This window comes from Phascolarctos cinereus, unplaced genomic scaffold (genome assembly GCF_003287225.1).
Source record: "Phascolarctos cinereus isolate Bilbo 61053 unplaced genomic scaffold, phaCin_HiC Scaffold_2;HRSCAF=192, whole genome shotgun sequence".
NCBI lineage: Eukaryota > Metazoa > Chordata > Mammalia > Diprotodontia > Phascolarctidae > Phascolarctos > Phascolarctos cinereus.
In genome coordinates, this window is record NW_027555625.1 from 114,374,146 (window position 1) to 114,399,858 (window position 25,713).

At 35.4% G+C, this 25,713-nt stretch overlaps 1 protein-coding gene across 1 annotated transcript in view; it reads right to left on the reverse strand.

Moving 5' to 3' along the window:
• The window catches only part of SERTAD2 (SERTA domain containing 2), a 145,451-nt gene extending 120,018 nt beyond the window's left edge, over nucleotides 1-25,433 (reverse strand). The window contains exon 1 of the mRNA XM_020985439.2: nucleotides 24,735-25,433. The gene's annotated coding sequence lies outside the window, so the exon portion shown is untranslated. The remainder of the gene's footprint in view (nucleotides 1-24,734) is intronic.
• Nucleotides 25,434-25,713: the final 280 nt, after the last annotated feature.

The window sequence follows — 25,713 nt, forward strand, 5'->3', positions numbered from 1 at the left end:
CCATGTTTTGATTAGAAACAAATATTAAATCATTATAATAATGCCATGCTTAAAATGAAAAGACATCTATATTCTTTAGGGACAAAAATAAAGACAGATAAGACAAAAGCGTCCTAACTTCAGGCTCAATTTACTTTATTTGAGTTAAATACAAAAAACTAACAATCTGGTCAAATCTAACAAGTACTTATTAAAAGCCTACTATGTGTAAGGCATTGTTCTGGGAACACAAAGATAAAACAATCACTAAAACCATACCAAATGTACATAAATATAAAAAAGATCAACTATATTATGAAATCAAATGCCAGACTCCCTTGCATTTCAATTGAGCTCCAAATCTGAATATGGATACCAAAAAAAAATTTATTAGATAGACTTACTATATGAAGATTAGAACACAAATTTATTACCTTTTACATTTAAAACCTTTATCTACTTTGTCTGAAGTTAAGAATTTTCTATTATTTTGTCATTAACTTGTTCTTTTTTTAATCATATAAAGTATAGTCAAAGATTATCAAGCATTATGATAAATTTTCAACAACTTGGCCAATTGAAAATTTCTAGAGTTGGGCTACTGATCACCATTGCATGAGCTGACGTCAGACTGTTGTTTACAGGAGATGAAATGCTGCCAATTTCCATGGAGTTAAAGACAGCAGTGTCCTGCAACTTAGGGTTGTGCACAATCTAGAATAAACTCTTTATGTGCAAATGTGTATGCTAACATCTGTATGTGAGAAAGGAAAAATAAAAATGTTTAAGAAAGTTATATTTGGGCATGGGAATAGCACATGCTTTAGGTCTTAAAATTTTAGGACAGACCAGAAAACAAAACTGTTTTTTTTAATCAATTTTCATTTTTTTTCTTTCATAGTAACAAAAATATCACATTGAGAATGGAATCTGTCGTCTGGTCTATTTTTTAATCATCTTAATAACCTTTTTTCAAAAAGTCTGTGAATAGTCATTAGCCAAAAACTATAAAGATAAGTTTCAGTGTATAAAATGCCAGCTGTCAGAAGTTTGTACACAGTAATCAGGTTTTATAGGACCTACTTAAATTTTCATATCAGTTGGAGTTCCTTATTCTTATACATACAGGAAGTACTGTAGGATTAACATACTCAAACTAAATCTACCATGGGGGATATTTTGTCTAATCTATTACTGCTAAAGAAAAAAATATTTTATTAACTTTTACTCATTTATGAAATTTTCTGGGAAACATCAAATTTAGAAAGAAAAAAAGCTTTCTTCAACTATCTGATGTTTACCATGATGGAATTTAAAGCAGTAATAATATGGTTATGGATCATGTTTTTCACTGGAACTGAAATTTTACTGAAGACAACAAACTAACATAAATTATGTAAACAAAAAGAAAATGTGGCTTGAGAGATCATTTTTGTTATGTGAAAATATTATTTCTCTAATTCTGTCATGAATCTGGCTGAAACAACGGGAAGAACCTTGGCATAGTAGTAGTGAAAGCCAGAACTCATGTAGGATCACAGATCTAGCGCTGGAAGGGATTTCCCAGGCCATCTCATCCAATTCTCTCATTCTAGATATGAGGCCCAAGAAGATTAAATGACTTGTGCAAGGCACCAGCGGTGGTATCAGAGGTGGGATTTCAACCCAGGTCTTCTGATCAGCAAGTTGGTGCTGTTTCCACTGGGCCACTGTTCTAGTTGGGTGACTGCAGAGTGGTCACTTTACTGTATCTTATTTTCCACATGTTTAAATTAGATATACTTTCTTAATTCCCACTATTGGTCACACACCCAAAATGAGAGCTCTTTGAAAAGTAAAAAGATAAATACAGTAATACATGGGAAAAAATAACAATGATAATAGGAAGATAGATTTTATATAAATCAGATTTGGTTGGAAGGAAAATATTTAGGCTAGCACAGTACTAACATGGGCTAGACAAGAATGAATGAACTACATGCACTGAGAATCTGGCCCTGTGTCCATCAAATCTTTGAGATCTTTTAGCAGGGGTTCTTAATGTGAGGTCTCTAAACTAGTTTTGAAAAATATTTTGACAACTGAATTTCAATATAATAGGTTTCCTTTATAATTTTATGTATTTTATTTTATGCACTTAAAAACATTATTCTGAGGAGTCCATAGGCTTCACCAGACTGCCAAAGGGGTCTATGACAAAAGAAAGTTAAGAAAATTAAGAACTTTAACTTTAAGGGAGGTATGTTAAAATAATAGCCATGAAATGTCAGAGCTGGAAGGGTCCTTAGGGAATCATCTAAGCCATCCCACTTGCCCATTCTACTAATAAAGAAAGTGAGGTCCTAAACAGTTAAATGACTTCACCAAGATCGTAGACCTGACTAAAGGTATCACTTTCCTCATTTTGCTGTTAAATAAAAACACTACCTCTCTAACCATTAATGAGATACAAATTAAAATATCATTGAGGAAGTGCCTCACATACATATGTCAAATTATCAATAATAATTAAAATATATAAAATATTGTATATAAAATATTATAAAATAAAGTATTATAGACAACAAATATATTAATTCATTGTTAATGGAATTGTAAATGTAGGAATGCAGTTTGGAAGAATGAAGTAAAGGTTACAAAAATAATCTTACCCTCTGACCCAATAATTGCATCATTGGGAATATACCCTAAAAGTAATATCAAAAACAGGAGAAAAAATGTCGTCTGTTTAAAGATTTTCATAACAATATTATGTGTAACTGCACAAAAAAATTAGAAAATACAAATGTCAAACATTTGGGAACAACTAAGCAAATTATGGTACATGGATGTAATGAAATATAACACAACTAAGAAGTAAAAATATTAAAAATAAAAAAACTCTGCAAAGACTTTTATGAAATAATACAAAATGAAATAGGGCAGAACTTGAAGAACAGAGTACATGCTAATTACTATCATAAGAGGAAAAGTAATTAAGAATGGACAAAGAGCAGCTAGGTGGCACAGTGGATACAGCACTGACCCTGGAGTCAGGAGAACCCAAGTTCAAATTCAACCTCAGACACATAATACTCACTAGCTATATGATTCTGGGCAAGTCATGGAGGAGGAGGAGGAGGAGGAAGAAGAGAAGGAGGAAGAGGAGGAGAAATAAGAATGGACAAATAATTCTGACAAGGAATAAGAGGAAGTAACTGAAATTAGTTACAATACTTCATTTACGTGGAAATATCACTAAGAAAGTTCTTTTTTGGGGGGGGCTGTACTTTTATTTGGGGCTGTTAGTAATAAAATATTTTTGAAAATAAATATAGTTTTGGGCAGCTAGGTGGCACAGTGGATAGAGCACAGGCCCTGGATTCAGGAGGACCTGAGTTCAAATCCAGCCTCAGACACATAATACTTCCTAGCTGTGTGACTCTGGGCAAGTCATTTAACCCCAACTGCCTCACTAAAAAAAAAAAAGGAAAAAAAAGAAAAAAAAAGAAAATAAATATAGTTTTAAAAATATGAAGCCAGTTTGCCTCTCAAATACCTTTTCTCTCTACCCCAAAAATCATCATGCCCCCACTTCAAAATATTATAAAACCATCATGGTGACATTTGAAAATTACTGGAAAAGTTTGCTCTAAACTTGTAGAAAGATATGGAAGAAATTCAGATTGAATTTCTAAGCAGCTGTTATCAGCTTTATCTGATGAACAACATATCAATACGAAAGTTAATTAGTGATGTTTAGCACTAATAGCAGAAAACACAACAGGTACATTAAAAAAATCCATGGCTTTAAGGCCAGTAATTTAAGTGAGTAGAAATTCCTATTAACTGAACTGAGCAATAGTTAGGGCAGAACACTATTCATTTCTGTGCCAAAAGAAAAGGTCATCAACTTCACTTATCAAAGAATTATATGCATTAGCCATACAGTCAACTTTCATTTATTCAAGATAATTACCAATGGCAATAAGCATAAATATGAAAAGGTACAGTAATGCATATTAATCCCCAAACTTAATTTTTTTCCACTCTTTCAATCTCCCCAAACTTTTTTTTTAAATCGGGCAGCTAAAAGTTTGATTTCTTTAACTTTCCTCTACTCATCTTCTAGTAGTAAGTAGATATTAACAAGCAGTAAAATGTCTCAGAGTCAAGTAACAAAAAAGAGACACTAAATACCTAGAAAATACAAAAATTGATTACTCAGTTCTGTAATAATGAAGAGGTGATCACACAGGAGAGTGTGGTTAAACTGTATGTAACTTAAATGGCTACAATTTTTTTCTGTTTGTCACATGGATGGACATCAATAAACAAAGACAAGAAATGTAATGTAAACTGGAAAGTAAAGTGAACATGGAGGCAGTGTGGTAGAATGGAAAGAATATTGAATTTGGAGTCACTGGACCCAAGTCTGAATCCCAGCCCTGTCACTTAATACATGTATGACCATAAATAAGTCACTTAAACTCTCTGGGCCTCAGTTTCCTCACCTATAGGTCTATGATATTATGATCCTAACTTCACTGAGAAAGATCCTAAATTTCCACCATAAATATCATTCCAGAACCTACATAATACATTATTTAAAGGCAAAAAAAATAAAAATACACTTGCATGCTAGAGACTTGACTCCAAAATTTCTTCCCTATTAAGCAACCAGAAAGGTTTCAGCAATATTGCCCCACTCTTAAAGGCATTCACAATAGTGATTTGGTTCTATTTTTAGTAATTGACAGAAAAAGCATTCTTTGCTATAGTAAGAAATAATTTCCTAAATGTATAGCTAAAAGGGATCTAAGCTAGATCTAACTCAATCCTTTCCTTTTACAAATGAAGAAATTTAGACCCAGAAAGGTCAAGACTTGCCCAATATCATACCACCAGTTAAGTGCCAGAATTAAGACTCAAGTCCAGTTGACTTCAAGACTTGGTCTTACATCACTTCACTGGGCTAGATCCAAACAATGCTTGGTTTTTCTCATTACTTTCTGATGTTGCAGTAAGTACTATCATCTCTTCAAAAATTGAGGACAAACTGTACCAATAGCTGAGTTGATTTTTTATAGATAGCAGAAAAACTGTGTGATTCTTAGTACCTTCTGTCTCAGTTTCTACCATCTTGCAATCCTCATCATATAAGCATAAAGAGAGTGCATAGAACTGAGAGATATTTTGTATTTTTTGTTTGTTTCCAGGACTTCAACAATCACAGAATTCATCATGGTAAGCCAACAGGTGACAGTCTCTCTTCCTAGCTAAGCTTGTCCCTAGAAAGCAGATAGTATGTCAATTCAGCTGTGCTCAAAGCCTTGGTAGAACCTACTAATTGAGTTCTGCTGGTATGGTCTTTAAGGAGCTAGGCCACCTCCATGTCAGCAATAAAATATTATCCAGAGGGAAAAAAATTTTGTCTACCTAAAATGGAAACACATTAATACGGAGTGGAGAATAATCTGAAAGTGAAAAAATTTATTTCCATAATATGTGAGAAACTATAAATAGATCTCTTAAGCTAGAAAGTAAATGATACAGTGGTAAGAAAACTGGATGTAAGCCATCAGTTTTAATCTTGACTGCCAGGTATGACCTTGGACAAACCTCTGGGTCTCAGTTTTCTTATCTGTAAAACAAGGATATTTTCTTCTCATATTAACTGACTTAGAGGGCTGCTGTGAGGAAAATTTTTTGCAAATTGTAAGGTTCTATTTAAATGTGAGCCATGATACAAGTGTAGAAGGGTAAAGGCCTCTTTTGTAAAGACTATACTTGGGAAATTCAACAAAGAATCACCTTCACATTTTATAACTATTCAGTGACAAATTAATATTTTTCCCAAAGGAAATGTATGTGTAAATTTGTATATAAATTATTGTGTGTATTGTGTATCCTGACCTCTATGAACCTTCATTTCATCAACTACAGAATGGATAGGTTGGCCCCGATGACCTCTAAGATCCTTTCTAGCTCTAAATATATGATCCTTTCATCTATGAAAGACACGGGTTCGAGTACTGCCTCTGAAGCTTCCCTGGACACCCTTTCCTGCACCTGTAGTAGTCTTTTTTAAAAAAAAATTTTAATTTAAAATTTATTTATTTTTAATTTTCAACATTTACTTACATAAGATTTAGAGTTTTAAATTTTCTCCCCCTCCCACCCTATGGCATAAAATCTGATATATGTTCTACACATACATTCACGTTAAGCATATTCTCCCATTAGTCATGATGTAAAGAATAATGGGGAACTAATGGGAGGAACCATGAGAATGAAGCAATAAAACAAAACAACAAAGGAAAAGGAGAGAAAATAGTATGCTTCCATCTGCATTCAGATTCCACATTTCTTTCTCTGGGTGACTGGTAGCACTCTCACTTATCCACTGACTCCTCGCTCATGGTGGGGGAAATGCAATTTTCCTAACTCCTTATTGCCACTTCCAGGCTGTCCCTCTACCACCATTCCTCAGTTAACATCCTCTACTTTGAGATTCATTCAATCCCTACTTATCAGTCAGTCAAGATTCTGGTAGCCCTTGTCTAGAGATCTCCAAGACATTCTCCTTCCTTCCTCAACAAGTTCAGAGCCATCACATTATAGTGGTTACACTCTCTACCCTTCTTATTTGGACCTGTTGATGAACCAGTGTAACTTTACACTATCCTCTTCTTTTGATTCCCTTTTCTCCTTATTTTACCATCAATCTTACCCTGCCAAGCCTCAGCCTTGGATTAGTCTTCCCACCATTCCCACTGCCCTCACTAATATTACTGTGATGTTGAATGAAGCTAGATAAATACACAAAACTGTACTGAATGGGTCCACAACAAATTTATATTATGTAATCTAGATCAGGTCCTAACTGCAGTAAGGCAATTGTTTTATCATTACCTAATCAATTCCTATTCCATTCACTACAGCAACTTTTCCAAATCTTTTCATCCCTCTTTAAATCTCCCACAGCTCTCTCTCCCTCCAACTGAGAATCCTGCCTCATATTTCACTAAAAAAATAGAGGCCATTCACCAAGAACTCATCTCATATCTTTTAGATGCCATCCCCCGTTATCTACCTGAAGAATTGTTCCTTACTAGGGAGTGATACATGAACTCCTCTACATGTACAACCAATCCCATTCTATCCCATCTTCTTTAGCAGATTGCCCCCTTTATCATCCCCACTCTCACTTATCTTCAATTTCTTCACTCTCTACTTGCTGCTTCCCTAATAACTATAAATATGCTCAGATTTCCCTTATCTTTAAACAATCCTCAGTCAACAACATTTATTAAGCACATACTACATGCCTTGTGCTAAGAGCCAGGAATACAAACACAAGAAGAAAGAAAGACAGTCCTTGCCCTCAAGAAGCTTACATTATAATGGGAGAAAACAATGCATAAAAAGAAGTTGGGAGGGGGGAAGACTGTATGGTAGAGAAGTCTAGACTGTAGCCTGTTGAGAAATGAAGAGATGGTTGGCCTGGGAGGCCTACTTAAATGGAAGTTATGAGAAGAGCCATTTAAACAAGCAGAGAGGGGCTACAGGAATTTAATGTACTTCCTAGGTGTAAATTCTACCCTTGAAGTGATCTTCCAGGAAGAAAAGTTTTCAGGAGCATGAGGAAGGAATCTGGATTAATTACAGCTTGTAAAACCATCCATCTCCCTAGTTATCATCCTATACCTCTATTTCTTTTTGTGGCTAAACTCCTTAGAAGGCCATTTATAATCAATGCCTCCACTTCCTTTCTTATCATTCATCCTCTCCTTAACTCTCTGCAGTGTGGGTTTCAGCCACATCATTCAACCAGAACTCTTCTCTCCAAAGTTACAAATTAACTCTTAATTACCAAATCCAATGTTTTTTCCCCTCAATCCTTATCCTTCTTGACCTTTCGGCAGCTTTCAACATTGCAGATGCCCTCTTCTTTTTGACACTCTCTTTTCCCTATAGATTTTCATGACATGGCTCTATCCTGGTTCTCCTCTTACCTCTCTGACTGCTCCTTCTCAGTCTCCTTTGCTTTGCCACCATCCTCCCAGTCACCCAGGCTTATAATCTAGGTGTCATTCTCAACTTCTTATTGTCTCTCATCCTCTATATCCAACCACCTGCCAAGTACTACCTTTGTCACATCTCCTCATCTCTTTTATATGCCCCCTTCTCTCCTCTGACACTGCTACTACCCTGGTGTAGGCTTTCATCACTTTACATCTGTACTATTGCAATAGCCTTTTGGTTGGTTTCCCTGCCTCAAGTTTCTCCCCATTTCTTTATCCTTCACTAGCTGTCGAACTGATCTTCCTTAAGCAAAGGTCTGACTACACCATCATCCCTATTTGATAAACTCCAGTGGCCCCCCTATCACTTCCAAAATCTAATACAAAACCCTCTATTTGGCATTCAAAGCCCTTTATAACTGGCCTCCTCTTACTTTTCCAGGCTTCTTACACCGTACTCAGCCCCCACTCTACACTCTAATGACATCTGCTTCTTTGCTATTCCTCACATAGGAAACCCCATCACCCAACTCCAGATATTTTCACTGGCTGTCTTCCATGCCTGGAATTCTCTCCTTCCTCATCCCCACTTCTTGGCTTCTCTGCCTTCCTTAAAGAACCAGCTAAAATCCTACCTTCTACAAGTAGCCTTTCTTGATCTCTTTAATGTTAGTGTCTTTCTTCTTTTATTCCCAATTTATCCTATATATCTTCTTTGCACATAGTAGTTTGCATGTTGTCTCCCCCATTAGACTCTGAGTGCCCTGAAAGAGCTGGGTATGTCTTTTGTTTTCATTTGTATCTTCAATGATTAGCACCATGTTTGGTATATAGTAGACACTCAAAAAATGTTTACTGACTGACCAAGACTGAAAATTTTTAAATTCACTTTTGCATTCCTTCAGCAATGATAGAAATTACTCTTTCCTGCTATAATCTGCATTTTTCAACTTTTTTTTGTTACTATACACCTTGAGAAAGACACTTACCCTCTCTCGGCCTCCATTTCCCCATCTGGGGGAAACTGGACTAGGTGACCTCTAAGGTCCTTTATGGGGCAGCTATGTGGTAACAATGGATATAATAACACTGGGTCTGGAGTCAGGACTGATCTTCCTGAGTTCAAATCTGGCCTCAGACTCTTACTAGCTGTGTGACCCTGAGAAAGTTACTTAACCCTGTTTGCCTCAGTTTCCTCATCTATACATTGAGTGGAGAAGGAAATGGCAAAGCAGTCCAGTATCTTTGCCAAGAAAATCCTAAGGAGGGGGAGTCACAAAGAGTTGGACGTGACAGAGAAACAACTGAATAATAACAACAAAGGTCCCTTATACTTCTGGATCTAGAACCTTGTTAAATAGTTTTTCTTAGCCAGTCTTCCTTCCAGGGGCCAATGGTTCTTTATTCATCCTTCTGTTAATTTTCAGCAGAGGAAATTTTCCTAAGCAAAACATATTACCAAAGTCAAAGCATAGATAAAACTGAAGAAATAAGAAGAAACTGTTCATAAGTGAAACAACTGGTTTACAGAAACATGCAGTTTGCTAATCCAAACTAGCTCCTTAGAGCATCAGAGAAAGAATAGGGAACATGGCTTCCGCTCATCTGCAGCATTAAGGAACAGCAAATGAAAGAGGTTGCGGCTGTTAAGCTGTTATTGGGGTGTAAGTGTCCTTACTAATAGAGGCCAAGAAAGAGTTGGCAGAGAAGCAATGTGGATCTTCTTTGCTCTCTATTCCACTATCACTTAGGTTTCAGTTCCATATTCTCAGGTCACTTCTACAGTACTACTTGGAGGTAGAATGGAAAATAAGTTCTCTGGAGAGGGGAAAAAAATATTAAATTAGCCCCAGTTGCTTCATTCCCATTGGTTTCATCTGCCTGATGACTGGCCAAAGAAAAGGAAGCTCACTATTCTGACCACTGAGTCTACCTAGCATACTGTAGCTATGAGGGAAAAAAGTTTCCTATGTATTATTTTTCTCCATTACAGGAAAACCACAATTTATTCTAATTAGGAAATTTAATTTTAATTTGAGTTTTTGGGCCTTCTTAAAAAAACTGAGAAGGGTAAAAATAATAAAGTGTTGTATAAAAAGGAAAACAATAACCATTTGATTTCTGACAGCCGCTAAGCCAGCCATAGCAAACATCAGGTAGAAAATCTACACAAAATCTCTAATCTGTAAACTAGAGATCTAATGCTTGTATTACCTACCTCATAGGGTTGCTGCGGAGGAAAATGCTTTGCAAACTTTATGGTGCTATAAAAACACGTTATTATTATATGTGCTAGAAGGAAAAAAGGAATCGTTTTCTTTTATTCAAGGACCAGTAAGTTATATACCTCTGCAAGTACCTAAAAGCAAAAATTCTCCTAAGCCCAGCAAGTTCACAATTTATAATCATATTTTACCTTTCTTTAAAAAATCCAGGGAGCTCAATGTAAGTTTAAAAGTTTTTCCACAACAACACAATTCTTACAATTAAGACTGTAGCCAAAACATTCTTTCCCTAGCTTCTTTAATGAAATTGCAATTTCAGAAGTCTGAGTGCTATTCTAACAGTGCTCCATAATAACTCAACATTTATACAACTTCATTTTGTTATGTATGAGAAGAGACAGCAACACACGCTTAAATAGTTCTATTTAAAAAATAGTTCTCCAGTTGAAACAAATCATTCCAACAGAAGCTCTGAATTATGAATGGTACCATTCAAAACTGAGGGTATGATATTCTTTCAATATTCATAGAGCTTAATACCTTCAAGCAGAAATTATTCAGACTGATGTAGCTCTCATTATTACTAAATCTAAAAAAGACAGCAAAAAGAAGTATAATTTTTAAAAGGACAAGGTAAGGTTTAACTACCAAACAAACTCCTCTGCCAAGTCATCTGTGGGAATAGAGATTTTATCTACTGACCTTTCTTCCTTTCACAGCAAGGTACCATACACCTTTCAGTTTGTTGCTGTCTAGGTTGGCAAAATGTGGAAGATCTCATTGTATGGGATCAAAGAGGCTAAGTGCCTTTCTTTCAACAGTAGTTGTTCTCCTTCTGAGGCAAACTTGGAAGAATGCATGGTGGATCTTGCCTTTCTGACCAGGTTATGAGTATTTTGCAAGGCAATGCAGGTGTTCCAAGAGTACTTAAATACTGTAGGAAACAAATATGACAATCCTCTGGCAAGTACTTTATAAAGGGCATGCCTCAACAAAGACCCTTCTCTGCTTACTTGTATCAAGGGAAGATGGACTCTTTCAGAATAGGTGTGGCTGGGTTCAAGACCAAGAAAAGGTTGCTAGCATACAAGGAGCAATTATTTTCAAACATTCCTATTACTGAAACTGTAGCAATCAAATTTGTCTGTGGTGAGCCTAGATCCTCCCCAAAGCATCAAATGTTTAAAATTTGGTGACTGCTTCCAAGCCCTGGTTTGTCCTGGCTAAATAGAATGTTACAATTTTAAGTATAATATTTTGCTTTGTTAACTCCTTCACTGATCATCATGCTGTAAAGCAATAATACAATAGAAAGAAAGTACTATATCTGGACTGAAAGGACTTGGTTGGAACCATTATTTTAGCGTGTGATCCATGAATCCCTGGGAGTCCCCAAGACTCTTTCATAAGGGCTGCAAGGTCAACAACTATGTTATTTGCTTATTAAAATATCACTCCCTTTTCCACCTACCTATCTGTGTGAGGCTGGATTTTCTTCATGTACTTCAATCAAAACAACACGTCAAAACAGACTGCAGAAGCAAATATGAGAATCTAGTTGTCTGCTATTAAGCTAGATATTTAAAAATATTTGCAAAAATACATAAAACAGGGGCAGCTAGGTAGTTCAGTAGATAGAGCACCGGCCTTGGAGTCAGGAGGACCTCAGTTCAAATCTGGCCTCAGACACAAGATACTCACTAGCTGTGCGACCCTGGGCAAGTCACTTAACCCCAATTGCCTCAACCCCCCAAAAATGTATATATACATATATATAATATGTATATGTATATAATATATAAATATATATGAAACAATACCACTCTTACTAATTTTTGTTTTGAAAGTTATTTTTCATTAAAAAATACATAATTTATGCTGACATGTAATGGGTTTATTATTATTTTTAAATGAATAAATGTTTTAAATTTATCAATTGTAATTTCTAATATGATAAATATTGATAGGTATAATCCACATAAACAAAATTATTAGGACTCTTTGGAGTCCTAATAATATATACAAATGACAATAACAAAATTATTAGGGACTCTTTGGAGTCCCTAATAATTTCTAAGACTATAAAGGAGTCCTGAGGGCAAGTTTGAGAAGCACTCCTCTACTCTAACCTCTGCTTTGCTATTTACAGCCTGCGTAAACTTGAAAAATCACTTAAGCAATCTAAAGCAAAAAAGAAAGAAAGAAAGAAAAAAAACATTCATTAAGTGTCTGTTGCATTTAAGCACTGTGCTAGGCACCAGAGATGCAAAGCAGTGCTTGTTCTCAAGGAGACTATAGTTTACTGGGGAACATAGCATGATAAATCCATGAAGAGAATGCTAGTAACACAGCTCAGAGAGGGGGCAGCAAGAGAGCCTTTCCATAGGACTTGGCACCTATGCTAAGGCTAGAGGGAAGGCAAGGAGTCTAAGAGGCACTCATTCCAGGTATGTAGAGGCTAAGGGGAGGTGGGGGGGGCGGGGAGTGGAGAGAAAGGCCAGTGCAAAGTCACAGAAGCAGGAAGGAGATGAAAGGCTAAGTTTGGCCAATTTGCTTGGAAAGTAGAACAGGGAGAGGTAGGGAGGGGAAACAACCTGAAATGAGTCTGGGAAAGGGAGAATAGAGTCAGACTATGAAAGATTCTAAATGATGACAAGGGGAATTTGTATTTTATCTTCAGGGTAATGGGAAGTCATGGAAAGTTCTTATGCATGGGACTCACATGGTGAAGCTTGTGCTGGAGGAAGACTATTTTGGCAGCAGCATAGAAGACAGACCTACATGACAGGGGAAAAACTAGAAGTCAGGAAGCAAAGTAGGAGGTTGGTAGATTAGTCCATGCCAGAATGACCTGAACATAGTGGTCATGTAAGTGAACAAAAGAGAGTACATTTGAGATCTACCACGGTAGGATGAGTAAGACTCAACAACTGAACGAACATTTTGAATGGGGGATTGGACTAGGTGACCTCTAGCGTACCTTTCAGCTCTAAATTTATAAGGTTATAGTATGGTCAAAATCACTGTAACTCTGACTGGTTTGTAGACAGTAATATAGAAGAGACACTTTAGGAAACTGTACGTTTGCAATTAGTCAAGGCCTAGATAAGAAATAAAAATATACTGCAAATTTTTCTGAAATAAGAGTAGATGGTGCTGAAAGAATAACTTAACAGGTCAGTAGAGATCAATGAAGTAAATTTGTCCAAATCAAGCTCAATTAAAATGTTACATCACAGAAATAGAAGAGGAAATAAAAAAAGGACAAGAATAAGCATTTATATAGTGCTGTGTGTCCAGGCCCTGGGCTACACTTTATACATACCACTATACCATGTGCACAGCAACAGATGTATGTATTTCAAAAGGAAGTAATTTGATTTCATTTGTCACCTAACCCAAGCCTGGAATAATTTACTGTAGAATTTCCAAGAAGCCTGGCAAAATATTTCCTTCTCATTAGTATATGGCAGAAATTTTAAGTAGGACTTCAACATAAACAAGAAAAGCAATATTATTTGTATAATACTCCACAAAACAAAACAAAAGCATAGTGTTGGCCAAATGAAACTGACAAATTGGAATATAAACTCTTTACTTTGGAATCACAAACACAATTCAATGCAACAATTACATACGTGCCTACTATGTGTAAGGTAGTATATTAGGCATAGGTACTACTTGAGACAAAAACAAAATAGTCCCTGAACTCAAGGAATCCATTGCCTTTTAGCACATATAAAATCTGTTAATTTTAGAATTTTCATAACTTTAAGGACTTAATATTCTACCATAAGACTTTTCATTTATTGTTTCTTCATCTATAAAACAATATTATATAAAACTCACATAATTTTATTAGGTAGAATTTAACAAAAAAAAATTGAGTTGTGCTATTGTTGTTCATTTTGATGTTTCCAATAATCTCTGTTTATTAGTTATTATCAAATTCTATCTATATTGTATAGGTCTAAGACAACATCATGTTTCATTATGCTGTTATCAATCTGGTTGATTTTCTACATTTCCTTGCCACAGGTTTCCATATTTTAAAATAATCTAAATAATTAAGCTAATAAAACAATAAATTGACATTAAATATACTGCCCTGTCAATTATTTCCATTTTACCTGTACAAAGTATATTAAATACTATTAATATTAATATAAAATGATTATTATAATCAAGTACTATGAAAATATACCTACATTCTTTAAACTGTGAACGTGGCAATGCCCATAACCATATGAGAACACTTTTATTATAACTGCTAAATGATCATTTATTTCTAAGCATAATTTAAGTAACAAAAGTCCTAGATTAGGAACAACATTTTGTCTGTTCCCTTAGGATCAAAGATTTAGAGAAGAGTTCTTTGAGGTCATCTAGTCTGATTGGCTTATTTTACAGTTGAGGAAACTGAGACCCAGGGAGGTTAAGTGGTTTGTCCAGGGTCACACAGATAGTAAGCAGTAGAGCCAAGATTTTAATCCAAAGACCTATGACTCCAAATTCAGCACCGTACCATGCTGCCTTGCTAAAGTCAGAAAGTCCTTTATATTTTCATAGTAAGTATAAGACAGAAGTGAATTTTAGAAATTATTTAGTCTAAATCCTCTATCTAAGTTTTAGAATCCAGGGCCAGATCCAGGCAACATTTGTGAATATAAATCAGAATTTTTTTCCTCAATTCTACTTTCCTCATTCCCAATTCCCATAAAACTTATTTCTAAAAGCTTTTTTTGTTTTGTTTTCTTTGCTTGCTGATAGTTGACAAGTAGCTAATTTGACAAACAAGTCTGTCCTGATGCATTTTTCCCCTGAGATCTATTTCGACAGAGGTTTTCTGGACATAATACCTTAACTGAAGGAAATGATCCTATAATCTGGAATTTCAGATAGTATGTTGAGCAGCAAGAATGTTTTAAGGCAAGACTTTCAGTGACCCCCAAATCACATCACATACAGCACCGTATCAGAATACCTTTCCTCTGTGGTCTAAGTACCAAAGAGAGCTCAGAAAAAGTTCATCATGAAACACTTCCAAAGATTTTTTGGTTCATAAAATTTGGAATTACTTTTGATATCTTAAACTTCACAAATATTGATTCCAACAGTAAAAAAAAATTCTTAAATATATAATAATAAGCAATATTCAACTAAATTTTAAACAACACATCAAGATAAAATACATACCTAAAATGAACACAAGATAAAAACAATACATCAAAATAAAGAAGAAAAAGAAAAATGTCTTTAAAAGTTCATTATGCTAGATGATTGTTATTGAGTAAGAAAGGAATCCTACTGAAAAATGATGCTAACAGAGTCATAAGGAAGAAAGCCTTGGGCATAAGAGTCTTCAAATGAGAACCTAAACCTCCAATTCCATAAATTCTGTTCTGAGCCCTATCACTAAGGACTGTTTCAACAAGTTTCATAAGGCAAAAATTCTCTACATTTCTATTCTCAAATGTCCCAATGTTGTATCTCTTTCCTGCCTAAGTCTTACATTCCTGATGTAAGGTATTTAGGTCAATAACAACTGAGGAAACAGGAGAAAATTCAAGAAGAAACAATACTAATAGATTTATTTAATATCTGTAATTAAGTGTTGCCTTTAATATAGAATGTATAAAATCCCAAATAGACATTTAATCCCAATATATTTTTGTCTCTCATAAGAATGCCTCTCAAAAAAAATTTAGGAGAGGCTGCTGCACTCAGATAAAGTGAAGAAATTTCTACCTAGATGCCTTGTCATGTAGAGTGACAAACATTGAAAATAAATGCCAAAATTTTGTCTTTGTTGTTATTTAAGTTTACTATTATTTAAATCTAACTATATGGTCCTTTAGGTATATTTAAATAAACATTTTAAATACCCACTATAGCATATGTTACTGGGACACATAGGAATTCTAAATATTTTTAAGATTAAGGATATTGAGAACAAAATCCATAGTCACACCACATATTCTAAAAATTTTTAACATGATTCAGAAACTTCTTTCACTGTTCCAAAAACAAAAATCAGAAACTTCTATATATATGTATGCATGTATGTATATATATATATATATATATATATGTATATATATTAGAGATAAGATAAATACAGTATTTACTGATTTAATGTGATTATACACAGAGTTATGTACAGATGCCCATCAGGGCTGGCCCTAAACAAAACTACTAATAACTTTATTATTAATATATTATATTTATTAATTGTATATAATATAATTATGTGTAATTATATTATATGTAATTACACATAAATATATTATATTTATAATATAATTATGTGTAATTATATTATATGTAATTACACATAAATATATTATATTTATAATATATAATTAATATAATGTATTAATACTTGAGCAGGTAAAATTTATCTCTAAGGAATTTTATCTTCCCACTAAGACTGCTCTACTTTTTTTCCCCTTCCTCCTGACCTCTATCAAAACATAATTGCTCTGAATCCTAAAGTCCTGCTTTTTGCTTTCCAAAGCCTAAAGCAATAAAAATATCTAACCTATGCCGATGTTCTATAAATGGGCACTAATGTGTTAGATGTACTTTTTTAGCAATATCCTTCTAGAGACAGTTTCTTAACCCAAAGAAATAACTCTAATAATGAAAATGTCAAGAGCCATAGCCGAGATGTTCAATACTAAAGAGTAGGTGATAGTTCACCAGACTGACCTAAAAGCTAGGCTGACCTGGGTAGTCAGAACATAAGTTTCATTCTACCCACCCCCTCAAAACTGCATGACAATCTAACCCATATATAGACTCTACGCTTTTAGTTTTTCATGTACATGTATCTTGTTTCCCACTAGATTATACATTCTGAGGGTGAGGACCAATTTACACTTCAGCACAGCAGGCACTCAAATTTTTGCTGAATTGATATAATGCTACAATTTCCATTGACAAGATAAACTTTGAAGGGAAACACTATGAGTTCAGCTTTTTTTTAAAAGAAGTATATAGAATTTCCAATAATAGAACCCACTGAAAGCATGGGCTAGGCCTGTTGTGCATACTGGCTAACACAAATTTTAGATTTTCTTTTAATTGCACAATAATGCTGAGGTGGCTACATTCCCATTGTGCAATTTTCACACTGGTACTTTTCTCAGCTCCTGTCACAAGGAAAACAAAACAGCAGGAGGAAACAACTTTTAAAGAATAAAGTACAAAGAAAACTAAGAAACTTCAGTCCATGTCCACTATGAGGTTTTTCCAGAGTTCATGAATGTGAGATGATTCAAGCTTTCTGGTGGAAACAATAGGCAGTTTTATTGTATTCCATGATTTTCAACCCAAACCACAATAATGTTTGTGAATTTGAATGGCATTTTGCTTTGAAGAGCTGGTACTTCTTTTACTCTGATCACAAGATGTGATATGTGTGTGTGTGACACACACACACATATATATACATATAGACATGTACATACATATGAATTTTTTCAAGACATCATAAATAAAGCTCATAACGCAAAGCTCAAATGTGACCACTCAAAATTACAGAATTTCAGAGCTGGAAGTAACCTCAGTAGCTATCTAGTACAATCTATAACCAAAAAAGGATCCTCACTGTAACACAATCAGCCTTTGCTTAAAGATCTCTGATGATGGGGAACTGACGACTTTCCAACCAGCCCATTCCAGTCCTGGATGGCTCTAATTGATAGGAAGTTTTCCTGACATCAAACCCAAATTTGCCTGCCTTGCAAACCCATTGCTCCAAAGTTATGCCCACTGAGGCCAAACAGAACAAGTCTATTTCTTTTTTCCACATCATAGCCTCTCAAATACCTAAAGACAGTTATAATGTCCTTCCTGGATCTTTTCTCCTCAAAGTAACCCTTTCTACACACTAAACTTCTCAGAAGTCAAGAAGATAGCAAGAGAGGTACAAAAAGGGGGAAACATCTTCATTTAGGTCAGGTTTTATGAAGCATTGTATCTCAGGAAACCTGATATTTGTGATACTAAGAGGCAGTTTAACTAACATTATATTAACAGGTAACATGGAATGTATATTTCCTAAATTAACAGAAAATATATTTTGTTAAATAAATCCTCCAAATTCAAAGCTCTGCCCCTCTTCAACTTCTAGTCAGAGTTGCCTGGAGCATTAAGAGGTTAAATGACTTGCTCAGGGGTCACAGAACCAGAATGTGCCAGAGGGTGGCCTTGAATCAAGGCCTTACTGGCTTGGAGGACGATTCTCTTTCCACTATACCATGCTGCTTCTCAGTAAAATTCAGGATGATATTTATTAGGACTCAGAGAACTTTCATGTAAACCTTATTTGCTTCAATTCATGTGTATTTCATTTCTTTTCACTTTGAAGGTAAAAGGAATCCCAGGTATTAAATCCCAAATATTAATATATTTGAGAAATATATTAAAGAAATCAATATATTTCACTCGGGTTTGAACTGAAACAGTGTAAAACAATAAAACTGCTTGTTTGCTTCCACCAAAGACCACGAATCATCCCAATAATGTCAAATAGTGGAAAACCTCGCAGTGGACATGGTCTGAAATTTTGCCTAGTTGAAGGGGACTTTAAAAAATTGCTATTCACAACTCTACTTCTTATTCCTATTACCAGTGACATATTATCAATACAGTCACCTGTAAGAGGTCAGATTCAGTTTTCTATTTTAAAGACTACCACTAGACATGGCTCATGGAACTGTGCGTGATGGCAAACAATCTTGGATATTATGAACATTCTCAGATAAAACTCAGAAAAATGAGTGAAGTTTTCAATAATGAGCTGGATTAATAGGAAACAGAGAACATGAACTTGTATACTGTGAATAGTTATTAATTTAAATGAGTTTTGTTTTGTTTTTGCCCAATCACTTTTTAGATTATATGGAAAATCAATGTACAGCTGATCTTTCGAATTGTGACAAAGCAAATTTTTTACATAGAAGAGGGACTACAAATCAACTACACAAAACACACTCAAATGCCACTACTATATTGGGTATAAGAGAAAACCAAACATAAAACATTTAGAAAACAGGTGTGATGAGGTGGGGGTCCAGAAGCCAAAACACAAAAAAGATTCAGAGAACATGCAACAAGAAACATAAACTCAAAGAAAGTAGAGAGAACTGGAAATGGAGGTGGGACTGAGTAGAACTGAGTAATTTGAACAAATTAGATTTTCAAACACTTTCAAATATGTAGGTAATTATATAAAACATGTTAAAAAGAAAAATGAAACAATAAAAGTTGTACATAATACTACAATAATGTAAAGAGTCTATATATCAATATGTATTTGGATAACACGTAAATTCAGAAATTTGGAAGAAATATGATATCAGAATTAATGAATTTTGGCTTGTTGATGGTTCAATGGCTTAAGAAAAAATGGTAACTGTATCAACTCTGCTCTCTGCTTCAGAACCTCATATTTGGAGCTCAAAATATGAGGTTCTGAAGCAGAGAGCAGAGTTTATGCAACTACTATTTTTTCTTCATATATATATATTAATTATATACATTAAATATTTATGTATTAGTTTCTAGCTAGGTCCCTATTCTTCATTTCTCTTCTTTCTGACTGGTTCCCATTATAAGTTACATTTTCATTTTCACAGTGACAAAGGATAGTGACAGAAGATGAAGGATCACAATAATATTTTAACTAGAATCTCCTCCCTTTTGATCTTTTCAAAGCCCCTTGACTACCTACTGCATACTAGAAGACAAAAAGTAGTTTGTAAAATAAGACAGAACATTAAAGCCTTAAAAGTTGTAATACATAGGGGCAGCTAGGTGATGTAGTGGATAGAGCTCCTGCCTTGGAGTCAGGAGGACCTGAGTTCAAATCCAGTCTCAGACTTAGTAGCTGTGTGACCCTGGGCAAGTCACTTAATCCTGACTGCCTCACCAAAAAAGCAAAAACAAAAGTTGTAATACATAAACTTCAGAGTGATTAGAGTCATACTTTCTAAGCTGTCAACGTTTTCTAGGTGGCACAGTGTTCTAGATTGAGTTCTGGAGTCAGGAAGGCCTGGAGTCTGGAAGACTTAAGTTCACATTATGCTTCAGACACTCACTACCTCAAAAATCACTGGGCAAATCACTTAAACTCTGTCTGCCTTAGTTTCTTCAGCTACCTCCCAGGGTTGTTGTGAGGTTCAAATAAGGTAATATTTGTAAAGCTCTTGACACAGTACCTGGCATATAGCGGGTTCTTAATAAATGCTTGTTTCCTTCCTTACTTTTTTTTCTTGCATTCAAGAAGTCTTAGAACTTTAGAGCCAGAAAAATTAAGTAAATTGGAGAGTCACACAAGTAAGTATTATTTGGCCATTTCAAGTTGAATATGATTAATTTTTCACTTTTGTGAACTTTAGAATTATTGCTGTACTGTCAGATCATTTGAGCACTCCATACTTACAATGTAAATACAAGCAAAAGCTTTATAAGCCTTTACATAATCAAAACTCACTGTGCTTGCTAGTATAATGTGATGTAGGGGAAAGAGTGATGAATTTAGAGTCAGTGGATCAGGGTTCAAATTCTGCCTGCCACTTATAATAATCATATGAGACTGAATTGCTTAACCTCTCTGGTCCTCAGTTTCCTAATTTATTGCATTTCTTTTCAGCTCCTTCCTATCTCCATGACTTTGCACAAACTGTACTAATCCAGGCAGCTGGGGCACAGTGGACACTAGTCTACAGCACTGGACCTGGAGTCAGAAAGCCCTGAGTTCAAATCTAGCTTCTGACACTATTTAAACCCTCTTTGACTCAGTAAAAAAAAAATTTCTAATAGATAATATGGAAACTAATAAATGTGAAAACCAAAAACCTATTTCTAGAAGCCAATTATGTTTACCTAGCATTGTGCCTCTTTCAAATGCATTTAGTAAATAGTAAGTATATCATATCTTTCCTTATCACTGAGGGAAGCATTATTCCCTCCGCCATTTTCAAATGGGAATAGAGCCATACTCAAGGTCATTTGGAAGTAGATATGGAGTTAGAACTCAAAGTATCTTGACTTTCAGTCTTTTCAGTTGCTACTAGTAATCCAGACAGATACTGCTGTAGTATATTTTCCTCCCTATAATCTCTAATTGACTGAGTATCAGAAAGTGAAAATTTCTCATATGCAAAAAATAAAATGACAAATCACAAACTCTAAAAAGATAATTTATAACTCTCCATCAAATCCTTCGGGATAATAAACATTATTTTTCATCTGAACACATCAGATCTAAGTTTGTGGGAAGCCAGCACATACTTGAACAATTGCATAGGAGATAAAATGAAAGAACAGATCTTTGCTATAGGAAACAATGTCATGCGAAGATATAGCTATCATCTGAAAAATAAGTGACCTACACTTTGTGTTCTGCAAATAAGCAGGGCCACAAGAAATCCAACTGCAGGACATAACACTGAAACAGCTTTCGTGGTTACCTGTGTGATTTTTAACAGCTTTTCATTTTGAGAAATTTTTAAAACTCCTTTACTAAAGAGAGTATCTTTCTAAATGGAGAGTTTAGCCAGTCAAATTGGTGTATATTCAAAGAGTAAATGATTAACACATTTTCCACGTACGTAAAATAATAAAATGTTTAAATCTATGTTTAAAATGCACCATCTGAGGCATATTGCAATAAATTCTAATGTCCAACACTTCTGATACAAATTACCATTAGCCATTTGTCACTATAACTTTCCTCTTTCTTAAAATATACTTTTTGAATTGTATAATTTGTAGATACATAGTAATCAACTGAGATTTCATTAGTATATGGTCATGTGCCCCTCAATTTTGATTGTTCTAAAAAATTATTTCTCTTAAAAGAACTGTATCCTCTTAAGCATGTCGTGAAGTTTGCAGTATGACTAACTGAGTTTTATATTCATTTCTTTGTCTACTATATATTCATATTTTATTTAGCTTGCTCATTATGAATAAGTTTCTCTTATGAATGGAAAAGTAAGTAAAGTACTAGTTTTTACATTCAAACAAATCCTTACGTAAGTTATGTACATAGTTCTGGTGAGCTCTTTTTATCACTCTTAGTAGTAATAGCAAAGTGATATCAATACTTTGGACACTAAAAGATTTATGCAATTTGTTTTTAATAATTACAAATTATTTATGTAATTTATACAATTAAAAGTAATTATATCGCTTTAGTGAGTGATAGTAAATTTAGAAGTCATACCAAAAATAGAAAACATCAGATATCAAAGATGAGCTTCCAGGTACAGGTTCTTGTAGTAATTGACAATTTCCAGATGTATCAACATATTATATAACAGCATTTCCCTAAAATGTATTCTCCATAGAAAAGTTGCAGTTCAAAACAAAATTGAAGATACCTGAATAATAGTATCTTCTTACATTTGAACTACAGCTCATTCAGCTAGTTGAAAATAAATTGTTAGATTTATTCTATCTAAGAGCATTATTCTATCATCTTATTAGATGACTATACTTCTGAGGGTCATATGAGAAGTTGAGAACAGAAGCACTGAATCTCACAACCCATCTTTCATTAGGTTCAAAGCAGAAAAAAAAACTCACAAAACTCATTTGCTCAATTTATTGGCATAAATTAAATTTCTAAAAGGCAAAAATTTTTAAAGGTAAAAATATGCAATTTTCTATCAACAGCCTTCAGTGAAAAAACAATGGTTATTTATTTCAGGCATATAAGCATCATAAAAGACAGTACAGGCACAATTCATAAGGTTGCCAGGTTTAACGTTATTTTACAATAACATGCTTAATTCATTATACCAAAACACATATTAACAGTACAAAACCAAACATAAATAATTTTAGCTGATCACCTAGTTGGAACACTTATGACATTGCCCTTGAAAATTTACCAACCATCCCATAAAACATGTTTCACCTAATATCTGTATTTTCAGGAGCCAATTAAAGACATTAGTTAAGGTATCTATATCCTTTTACGGAATCAAGTGTTTTTGGCAGGTAGAAACTATGGAGTTACCACAAAAAAAATATCTAAGAGCTTCTGGCCTGTTTACCCTAAACACACTTTTTAGTTATTAAAGATTCTAAAATAAAACAAACTTTTAAATTCTTTACATTAAAAAGCTTAAAAAATGTTCTAAGGCTTTATGGTTTATTTACAGTAATTGTCACAGTAATATTACAAGACTTCCACAAATCAGCACCTTATTTCTAAAAACTTTTCAAACAGCACCATCATATTATTTACATAATCATCAAAAACACTAGTATAATTCCATAGTGATGCATACTTTCTGAAAAGATCCTCCTGATGGAATTTGGCAGACTTCCATATAGGACCATCTATTCTTTTAATTACATTTATTAAAAACTTATTTTGACGAGCATGAAAATGAATAAGAAATTGAACCACTGTGGTGTTTTGGATGCTTTTTCGGTTCTTTAACATTTCAAAACCTATTTTTATTTAGTCTAATTTGAATCTTAGAGGTAGCTAGTTCAGAATTTGGTTAAAAAGCACTACCCAGGATAAAATAACCAAAAAAGCTAGAAGTCTCAAAAGCATCATCAGAAGTAGTTGCAGAGTTTTTTTTAATAACTGTGACTTTTATCATGCATTAAAGTATTAAGGATATACTTGAAAGTTAGATATGAAGGTATATTACAGACACATACCACTGAGACCACTAATAGCAAAAAGCCAATTAAATTCCTACCAAACTTGTGTATCATCACTTCATGTGACGGGCTATCAAATATACAAAAGGAAAGATAGCAGAGGCACAAAATTCTCAGCATATGCAATTCATTCCGCTGTATCTAATAATTAAGGAACTGAAATTCTGAATGTTCTGCAATGTGCTAGGCACAAAAGGGGTGAGTGAAGGATGAAGTGCCAAATCAGATTTTTCACCCTACCGTTTCCAACAGGTTCAGATGAAAGACTTTCTATTCTTTACAGCTGTATGATTTACTAATTGTAATAGTAATAACAGCGTTAACAATAGCAAGATACTAAGATATGCCATTTAGGCAGTAACCTGCCTTTCCCCGCTCAGCCAAACCACGTTTTAAATGGGGGAGGGGGGGAATAACCTCTTTTGCTCCATCTTGCATTAAATAAAAGTTTAACTTTAATTTCAAGAAAAATAGATTCATTAGCTATTTTATCCTGTTTGTAATCAACATGGACTATCACATAACATCAGGTTAACTGTCGCAGATCACGAAGGCATCTTAAAGATATGAAGCATCCCACTAGGGTTGATTATTATAAATATCCTATTACCCTGAAGTCGCCTGGCAATACCCAGGAATACATTAAGAATGATGAACGGGGTGGGGGAGAGGAAACAGAAGAGGGAGGGAGTTACCACCTCAAATTCATGTAGGGCAAGAAACCTCTAAACCCACAACGTGATCTCTCCCCTCCCCCCACTAAAAAAAAAAGTGGACCAGCTACATTTTGCAAAACCCCAGAGGACAGATACGGTCTGGTACTCACCCTTCTCTGAAGAACTCTACTCACAGTCTAGCTCCAACACTGGGAGGGAGGGAAGGGAGGGTGTCTGGCTGGCTGGAGGGGGTGGATGTGTGCGGTGGGGGGTGTCGGTGCGTCAGTGGAGTAGATGATTGGGAGTTTGGGAAGGGAAAGGTACTTAGTGGAGAAGGCGGGGGGGGAGGAAATAGGGAGAAGAAAATGAAGTCTAAGGGAGAAATAGATTGAGAGGTGAAGGGATGATAAGGTGGGGTGCGTGAAAAGGGGAAAGAGTAACCCCTTCCCCAAAATAAACCCACCAAGTGCCACCACCCCTGGAGGAGGTGAGAGGGAGAGCCAATAAAATAATAAAGGAATGAAAAAGCGTTGGTCAGTGACTCTCTTAAAAAAAAAAAAGGCTGAGAAAGGAACAAGGACCAGACTTTAATGGAAAGCCCGGGCTGGCAGGGAGGCAGTGAGGAGACGCTTTTGCTCTATCCCATCCCTTTGCAGTCCCCGAGCAGAGGAGGAGGCTGGCTGAGGGGGAAGTTGCTGCCGCTCATGAGGAGGAGGAGGTTACACTGTAACAAGTACAGACAGACAGCCATGGATCAGAGGGGAGCTGGGAGCGGCGGCGGCCGAGGCAGCGGCGGCAGCCGAGGCAGCAGCGGCGGCGGCAGCAGCAGCAGCAGCAGCGAGCGGCGCTGGCGGCGGCAGCAGCGGCGGCGGCGGGCGGCAGCACCGCCTGCTCGGCTAGCACAAGACATTTAATTGGATTGATGGGTTGTGCAGTGACTCACAGACTTTACTGAGTCGTACAGCAGTCCCCGCCCAGCTGGACAGGGAAGATGCTGGGAGGGGAGGGGAGGAGGAGAAGAAGGAGGAGGAGGTGGGGGAAGAGGCTGAGGAAGATCTGTGAGAGGAGGGGAAGGAGGTCGATCGACCCGACCCAGGGGCGAGGCGTTGGAGGGCGGGGTCGGGGGGGAGCAGGACGGAGACGCCCAAT